Below are 8,982 nucleotides of genomic sequence, written 5' to 3' on the forward strand. Positions count from 1 at the left end.
ATATTTGACCGTAGAGCATTGACCAATAAAATGTCAGATATATGCATGATCAGGATTAAAAATGATTCAGATAAAATATCTTATATATTCTATAGTTCAAATTCATAAAATTTGTAATCCTTTTTACGTGAAATGTGTGAATCAGAGATGCTCTATGGCCAATCTTTGTGGTAATACTGCATAAAACATCGATGATTCCATATGCGCAAAAATTGCACCGTCCACTTTGACTACTCTGTGGGCCATTATTTAATAGTAAATTTAATAATATATTATTCTGATCCCTTTTTTACCAGTAACCTTATGTATTTAAATCTCAGAGTGAGCGTTGGAAATGCTGTTTAACGTTTAGCTATGAATAACATTTCATGTTCAAGGTTGAGGCTTTACCTTAGCAACGGCGCCTCAATTGCTCCAGTGGTGCAATCTTACTTTTTGGATGTTGCCATCTTAATGATATAAGGTTCTTCTTTCTTTTCTTTATTAATTCAACCAACTAAAACCTTTATAACTATTTTATTTTTTTCCATTTCCATATGGTTATTGTAGTTTAACTACACATCTTTCTTTTCCGTATTTCTGGCAAAATAAAAAAAATTGAATTAGATATTCCACATTTTCACAAAAATTGCTGCAAAAGTTACGGACTGACAGATTTTATGTCGGTGCCCTAAGGATTTCTTCAATGAAAGATGTGTAACGTTCCCTGTAAAACTGAATATCTCCGAAGCCATAAAAGTGGTCTGATAGGTCCTTGCGGAATAAGTTTGATATTTCTTTGTAAAACTTTTTGGAGATTGTTTTCATCCACAACTCGCGTGCTTTGCCGTACGAAAAAGAAATAAAATAAGGTAGCTGGAAACCACTGCTCCTTAGTACCAAAACTGACAGATGCTTTTCAATTTCCAGTTCAGATTTCGTGGAACTCACTGATTGCTCCTGAATGTTTCATACAAATATGCTTTGAAACATGTAATAGAGAAAATCTCTCTCTCTTCCTGTGTCCAATTTTTATTTATTTTGCTTTGTACTAAACCAAAATACATTTTATTGAACTTTCCATCCTTATATTCCAAAGCATTTATATGAAAAATTCAGCATGATTCATCAAATGATTTTACTATTATTTTTTCAATATAAGATGAAGGAAAATGAAATAAGTATATTCATAATTTTCAATTGTCATTGTTCACAGTTACTCTGTTATTCAAGTGTTTTTTTTATGGCAGGGCTTCAACACTGTAAATCGGCGTAGGTAACTGTAAACCCCACAGAGATAAGAACAAAATATTTATTTTTGTAACTGAACAAAACTTAGGCCTCATTTTTTCTGAAAATAGTAAAACAGACAAATAATTGTCTTTACCTGGGCCTAAAAGGAAAAACAGAAAGAGTAAGGCCGAGGAAAAAGAAAGTGGCAAAGGTCAAGTAGTAGGAATCAAGAAAACTGAAGCAGAAAACGAATCCAATGGCGGGTGATGGTGGAGTGGAGATCGTAACCGTCACAAGAGCCGATGCGGGATGGCCGGGTTGCCAGTGGTTCAGCCAGTATTCTGATTCTTGTAGTACTGCTGCAACAGAGCCATGTAATGGTCAGGTACACCCCCAGAGGCTTTGTGGACGTGCTGCGTTGCCTGCAGTTTTGCAGTTCCGGCTTTTCTGACGCCGCCAATGAGACCTCTACCCAGGGCCCTTCTCGATCTCTCACGACTCCCAGCTCCGCCGGCGACGATATCATTGACTGTGGGAAAAATGAACACAATTATTCAGGAGCTTTGCTCTAGAACTTTAAAACAGAGAGCTTCAGACTATTATTCAAATGTTAACAAAGTTTTTATTCGAAGATTCACTAGAGCTCATATATAGGCCTACTATTTATGGGCTCTGGCTTCACGGTCAGAGAAGGTAACAAAAAATAACAACTACCGAACGAGGATTCGTGTCTAACCCAAAACTTATCACTGGAAAACTTAGGTGTAATTCAGAAAGTTACACCAATAAATCAAAATTATTTTCCTCATAAGTTCGTTAAAGATGGAAATTGGGCATTTTCTTCAAGTTGTAGAGAACAATAGAACAAAAAAAAAAGGAAAACAGAAAATGCGTCATAGGTAAATGAGTTCACCTAAATCAAGGACTACTGACTATTCCAGGCTGATACTTGGACAACATAACAAGGTCCCCATCCAAATATAATTTTAAAATTAGAGTTGAACGGAAAATAGGTAGGATGTGCTCGAGAAACAAATGAATGGTTCAGACATCCGAAAAAGTAAGACGAAAAGAGACAAAATAAACAAGATCCTTCATTAAAAAAAATTAAAAAGGATTAGAAGAGAGATTAGTGCCTAGAGAAACATCACTAGAAATGAAGATGAGAGTTCAACTGCTACACGGTCCACTGCAAAAACAAATAGTCTTGTACAAAACAAAACAAAGAATAGAAGATTTTGGTGTGGATGACACTTGGCCTTACCTACGAGTTCTACACAAACTCCATTCAGGAAGTCGTCCGGATACCCGGCGTACATCCCCTCATTCTGGCTCGTATCACAGACGAAGGCTGCGCCACACTTGCCCCTGAGGGACCACAGTCCTCCACACTCCTCTCCAGGACCCTGCAAGTGTAGTAAAATCAATACACCTGAGAAGAATATGGTGGAGAAATGATGCAGGCGATAGATAAAAAGTAATTAAAGTTACGGTATTGTGACAACATTATGATTTGAACACTTTCTTCCCTCTTTGAATTTACACCAGTATCACCCTCTCTCTCCTTATTTAGAGACTGTCACTGTTTCATCATACTAATAGTAGACCATCTTTACTTTAATTAGCTCCCTTTTCAGTCTGAATGGGATAGAAATGGGTTTTTATACTGAATAGGGAGGGGGAGGTATAACATTAGGATAGGACTTCTGTGATACGAAGACGCAACCTTTCACTACCTTGGCACAGACATCACAGCAATAGCAGATATCCTTCACCAGGCCGTATTTGCATCCTTCAGGAGGTTCGCAACTTCTCAGGGTCGCATGCATTGCATGACAGTCCGTGGGCTCTGGAAAATAAACATCTGGGGTCATTCGAATGTCTTAGTTTTGGGGCGTTGGCTTCAGCAGACGTGGGCGTTGTCGCGACAAAAATCAGTAATGCAACGAGAATGTTTTACAGTGAATAGACGCATATGGCAGTAAGAATGGTGAAATCGTGTTTCTGAATAATGCTGTTATAGGAAAATCATCGAAGGAGAATAATGACAGAGAAAGGAAAGGAGATCTAATGTTATTTGGGTTAAACTTCTTGGAGACGACGAATATCGGAAGAGTACACAGCGAGCTCGAGAAAGAGAGAAATAGTCAAATCATATGGTTTTATTTTATTTATTTCAACAGATACATTTGTGCCAAAATATGTCGTACATGTCTCTCGTTTTCGAACAGTCGTTTTCAAAGCTGTATAACGGTTACTCAATGATGCAGCTTTTTCAAGTATAAACTGTAAACTGTAAAGTTTATTAGTTATAGCCCTTATTGGGTATGTATATGAGAGAAATATTACTTACCCTTGAGTTGCTGCCAACACAAAGATGGCGACGACTAGAGCTGCCCTCAACATTCTGAAAGAAAGAAGGGGTAGAGAGACAATTACATTTAAAAACTTTTACTAGAATGCTTTACGCTCGTAGTATAAGGTTATGGTAATAATTATGTCCTGAAAAATGCTTTCCTAGAATTTACCCTCTACATTTTTCAATATAATTGTTACTTACAAAACAACAACACAGTCATAACTAGAACTGACAGGCACATGATAACAGTATTGTAATATAAAAAAGAGAGAGAATAAATTATTAAAAAAGATTAAGCAAATGAAGACGTCAGTGGGTAAGCTCTCACCTCAGAAACCCTCAGTTATCGATCACTTTTCTGAAGAAGATGAACCTGTCCCTAGCGACCTCCCTCGGATTAGCCGAAGATCTGGAGAAAAGCGACGCTCTTTGGAGCCTTAAGAAGGCTCCCGAAGTATTTCTAATTGGGGCAACCGGATGCATCCATTGATTAAGACCAATAGCATAACGTGTACTGACGTCCCTGCTGTGAATGAACTTTTGATTATTATTATGTCGTAAGTAGTCTTCTCTTTTCGCGATGAAATGGAACACTCGAAATTCGATAATTAAAGCCACGTTCTCCAATGAGGATACCATGGAATCTCTGAGGTGGTTTTATCGTAAGGAGTTTGTATATATCATCCGGAATCCTCAACACGAATATTGTAGTGTTTTAAGTTTTCCCGTACAAAAATGTCGCGTTTTTAGACGCAGCTAAAAAATTCGTAGACTATCATTTCTTTTTCAAATGCATATTCAAAAATGTAACTTGAAATTGCAGGAATGAAAAACAAACATGGCTCATTTGTAATTGTATTTATAAAAAGGGAACCGTAACAAAAAGGCACAATTGTTTCAACTATAAATTGCAAGGTACAGAATGAAATACCGGAAATTCCCCTGACCGTCTTTGAGATGTCATTTCAATGATGGAAGGTTTCAGTGCATATGTCTTACCGTTTCCAGTTTATACAAGGAAAAGTGAGCTAGAGGATTCCTTTCTTTTTCTGCTTTCTTTACAGAAAGTCTGTACAGGATCTATTCTGGGTTATGGTTCAACTCATCCACAGTAGATTTTTTAAAGCATTAGCTTGAACATAATTGAAAAACACTAAGAAAAAGACCTTTGCAGTGTCTTACAAACATTCATACAGTGTTTTCATTGTTAAAACTTGTATTAAATTTGTTCTTCTTGGGTCTTGTTCCTAGAATGATTAATATTCCCCCTTTTCATGGTATTATTTCTCTCTCTGTCAAATCGGGAAAATACTTAAAACAAATTTAATGCAGCGAAACATTCAGAAATAATATGGAAATGTTACTTGTTCAAGTACTTACACCTGCTAAGATATTTACAGGATATACACGGGATGCTCTTTTACGAATATCTCGCTCTTGTTGCGAAACTGTAGCCTACACAATCGTCTATCAGGATATAGGAGTATAAGAAATTCAAGTTTAACCGTTATACACATTTTCAGGAGAGAGAGATGAGAGAGAGAGAGAGAGAGAGAGAGAGATGCTTAAGTTAATTTTTCATGTTAAAATCATTATATAGAATTTTAATTTAAATTGAATTTCCTGTTTTTCTATCTTTTTTCGTAGTGCTACAGAATGATTCGGCAAGTGCTTCGAAACCTCACGAGGATTACTCTGTTACGCAATGGTTCTAAACTGGGGGTCTCCGGACCACAAGGGGTCCGTGGACCACAAGGGGTCCGTGACCATAGAGTAGAAGGTCCTCGAGAAGTTTTGGAAAATCACAGTAATAATAAAAATATAAATAAACAAATGAATAAATATCAGCGAACTCTTCTAATAATTAGAAGCACTCATTGACATTTCATCAGAGAGTTAGTGCTCTCAAATCTCTATTCGACGAGAAATCTTTAGAATCATTTTGGGCTTTATGTCATGATGAGTTTCCGTCATGTCATAAGATAGCCATGAAAGTTCTTATCCCTTTTAGTACATCATATCTTTGTGAGCCAGGTTTTTCAGCAATGACTGCAGTAAAAACAAAGTATAGGTCCAGGGTATGCATTGAGGATGATACGCGCGTTTGCTTATAAAAAAATTGCACCTCAAATTGATATCATTATTTCTAAGCATAAACAAAATCTTTCATACTCATTTTTACTTTTTACTTGTAAGATATATAATGTTTTGTTCTTTAGTTATATTAATTCCAGGTGACTTATGTTAATTTTCTTCTGTACTTCAGTTATATTAATTTTAGGACCCAGGTGTATATCATGTTAATTTTCTTATGCAAAGTTGAATTTTCCGATTTTGTTTCGTTTTTTGAAGGTAGATTTTAAAATCACGTATTCTTAAAGCAAATGGAATGTCATTTCACTAATACCCTTTCTTTACTCAATTGTGCGTACAGTGGGTGTTGTTTGAACACTTAATTTCACACGGGTGGCATTTCAATATTCATCCCCAATTTAATATGGTGCGAGGGTCCGGCTATTCCATTCATGAGTTCAAGGGGTCCGTGAAGCTTTGCGGGTTGAGAATCGCTGTGTTATGGGTCTTGAACGCTTTCAAATTTGTCATCCTATAGAGATATCAAGTGTATTATTATTATTATTATTATTATTATATTATTATTATTATTATTATTATTATTATTATTATTATTATTATTATTATTAATTTATCCTTCTGTCTTCAAAACTGTGAACGGTACCGAAGGTCGCAATGTTGATTCAGCCGTCATTTAACGACCCAGACTTGTGATTGCTTCGGTCTATTGTAAAAAAGGTAAATAATCAGATGATTCTAAGTCAGTTTTTTGAAATATTCAAGTTTGTTTCATTGCATAACTATAAGCCTTGAGTAAACTACCCAGTAATGGTTTTAATATCAGTATATATTACTACTCATCGGCTCTCCAGGTGTTAGGGATCTTTACTAAACTTCGTTACTTTGTCATCACATTTTCTACTTTAGGTCTTTATATTTTCAATATTTCCGTCTTTTCCACGGTTTTAAGGCACGAGTGGCTACCTTTATCATGGCTGTCATTCAACTCCTCAGATAACTGAGTCTGAGTGAAGTGTCTTTTGTATTTTAAACTATCGTGTACGACATTAGAAGGCTCGGTTCCCTTTGCAATAGTTGCATTGATTTCCCATAGCGTTGGTTTAACGGTGGGGACTACTTATTTATCTAATTATCTTTTTTGTGATGGAGAAACAAGGATAAAAAAAATCTTTCTCGGCTCTGTGAAATTGAACTAAGCTCAAGTAAGGTTAGCGCCGATGTATTTTGGTTAGCTGCCTTCGCAACACATCTATGCCACAATTATTGTTATTTTCCATGCCACAAAGATTACCATTCCCAAAACTATGAATATTTGTTTTCATTACCTCTAACGTTGCTTTCCTCACATATTTAAGTATATATTTCGTAAGGGAGGTTCTCGTATCTCGCCTTGTTAGATATTGATTCCAGCGGGACCTATCGCTAATACTGGCGGGTTGGGGAGGGGGCCGGCGACCAGCTCTTAACAGATAATGCCACACGTGACATCCGGCCAGGTGCGCCATCAAAGACGTTACGAAATACAGATGACCACTTTTATGCTTATATCACAGAACCTTAAAAATTATTTGTTTTTTGGTGAGATCATAATCTCTCAGTCTTTTACCGTTTCTTGACAAGAGTTTTGAACTTAGACCTCAGTCCAGTAAATAAAAACATATAGACTCTTCATCTTGTATATTACTGGAGCTGTTGATAACAAATTCCTTTTGGCATCATAATAACTAAGACTTAGAGGATATGGTGAACGTTATCCACCCTCAAATCTTTCGTTAAGAATAAAATTTACGCTCATACATAGCTAAAAACTCCACAGTATTTTTTTTTATTTTATTGCCCAGCATACAACAATATTGAGGATGATTTAAATTCAAAAACCACATCAGGAGGAAAAAGAGGAACTAATAGCCAACACATTGCTATTTGTAGAGTTTATCTAAAGAGGAAATTAAAAATATGGAGGGATTTATATAAAAAAAATATAGGGCACATAAAGGAAATATAGCCTACACAAACAAGCGCAATCACAAGCAAACCAGAACGAGGAAGGGAGCTGTTTTATAGGTTTGTCCTTACTACTACTAATGCTATTATTGCATCGTTACTATTCGTTGTTTCACGACACTAATTTTTGATCCTCGGTATTTGAAGCTGTTGTATGCAACGCATGTATGGCTTTCAGTGTGCTTATTTTGTTTTTGTTGTTTATTGAATTGCCCGTTGTTGATGAAGGAACCATGAGGTGAGTAATTGTATTTGGTAAAACAAAGAACAACTCCGCATGACTTATTACCTTGGAAATTGAGTTTTTCCTATACTTTTAGTGTTGCTGATGAAGGAGAGGGTGTTGTTTATTCGCGGTCAATTATTATTAACCACACATCGTTATCGGTAGGCCGTGTTACTTAGCTGGGGGCGGACCCCCCGGCGAAGGAAACGTGGAACTGTAGGATAACTCCGCATGGGGTATTACCTTGGAAATTGAGTTTTTCTATGGTATTTTGGTTGTTTATCAAGAATTTGTTGTTTTGTGGTGGTCGACGCTAATTAACCTGTAATTAACCTCAGAACTGATATGTTATTGTATGCTGGCAATCCTGGAGATCGCTGCTCACACACCCAGAGTTATAGAAACTTTGGTAAAAGTGAATTTCTCATACACTGGCTGAGTAACACGGCCTGTTAGGTTAGGTTAGGGTATGTTAAGTTGTATAGTTCCTTTTATAATAGGTTTCCTCAGCCAATCCCTTCTTGAACGTATGGCTCCCTAATGATTTGCACATGCGGGGAACCATTTCATTATGCCAAAATGACAGTTTGGTCTTTCTCCCAGCGATTTTCCCCACCCCAAAACTGTGCGTTCTCAAAGGGCCCCTAACCATGTTGGATAGATATGAGGTTAATAATAATTGACCAACAATAAACAACACAACCTCCTTCATCAGCAACACTAAAAGTAGAGGAAAAGTTAATTTCCATGCAAAGCTGTTCTATAGTTTTATCAAAGAAACTCCACTTTTTACCAAAAGTTCCCCCATAACACTGTGCATGCACGATAGCATCCCAGGATGGCCAGCATGCATACCAGTTCTGAGGTTAATTAACGTTGACTGCCAAAAAATAACAGTAAATTCGTGATAAGCATCCAAAATACCATAGAAAAACTAAATTTCCGAGGTAATCTATGCAGGCTTATACTATAGTTCTACCTTGTATTTTTTCACAGTAAGGATGATGTTTTTGAAGTAAACGGATACCTTAAGCTTTATCCTGTGGTAGGCAAGCAGTCAGAAATGTCCAGTCCACTTCAGGAAGTT

The 8,982-nt window shown here is 36.6% G+C and overlaps 1 pseudogene; it reads right to left on the bottom strand.

Annotated features, from left to right (window-relative positions):
• Window positions 1–1,277: 1,277 nt before the first annotated feature.
• On the bottom strand, window positions 1,278–3,618 carry LOC136855313 (insulin-like growth factor-binding protein 7; annotated as a pseudogene).
• Window positions 3,619–8,982: the final 5,364 nt, after the last annotated feature.

The sequence above is a fragment of the Macrobrachium rosenbergii genome, chromosome 31, assembly GCF_040412425.1.
Source record: "Macrobrachium rosenbergii isolate ZJJX-2024 chromosome 31, ASM4041242v1, whole genome shotgun sequence".
Lineage (NCBI taxonomy): Eukaryota > Metazoa > Arthropoda > Malacostraca > Decapoda > Palaemonidae > Macrobrachium > Macrobrachium rosenbergii.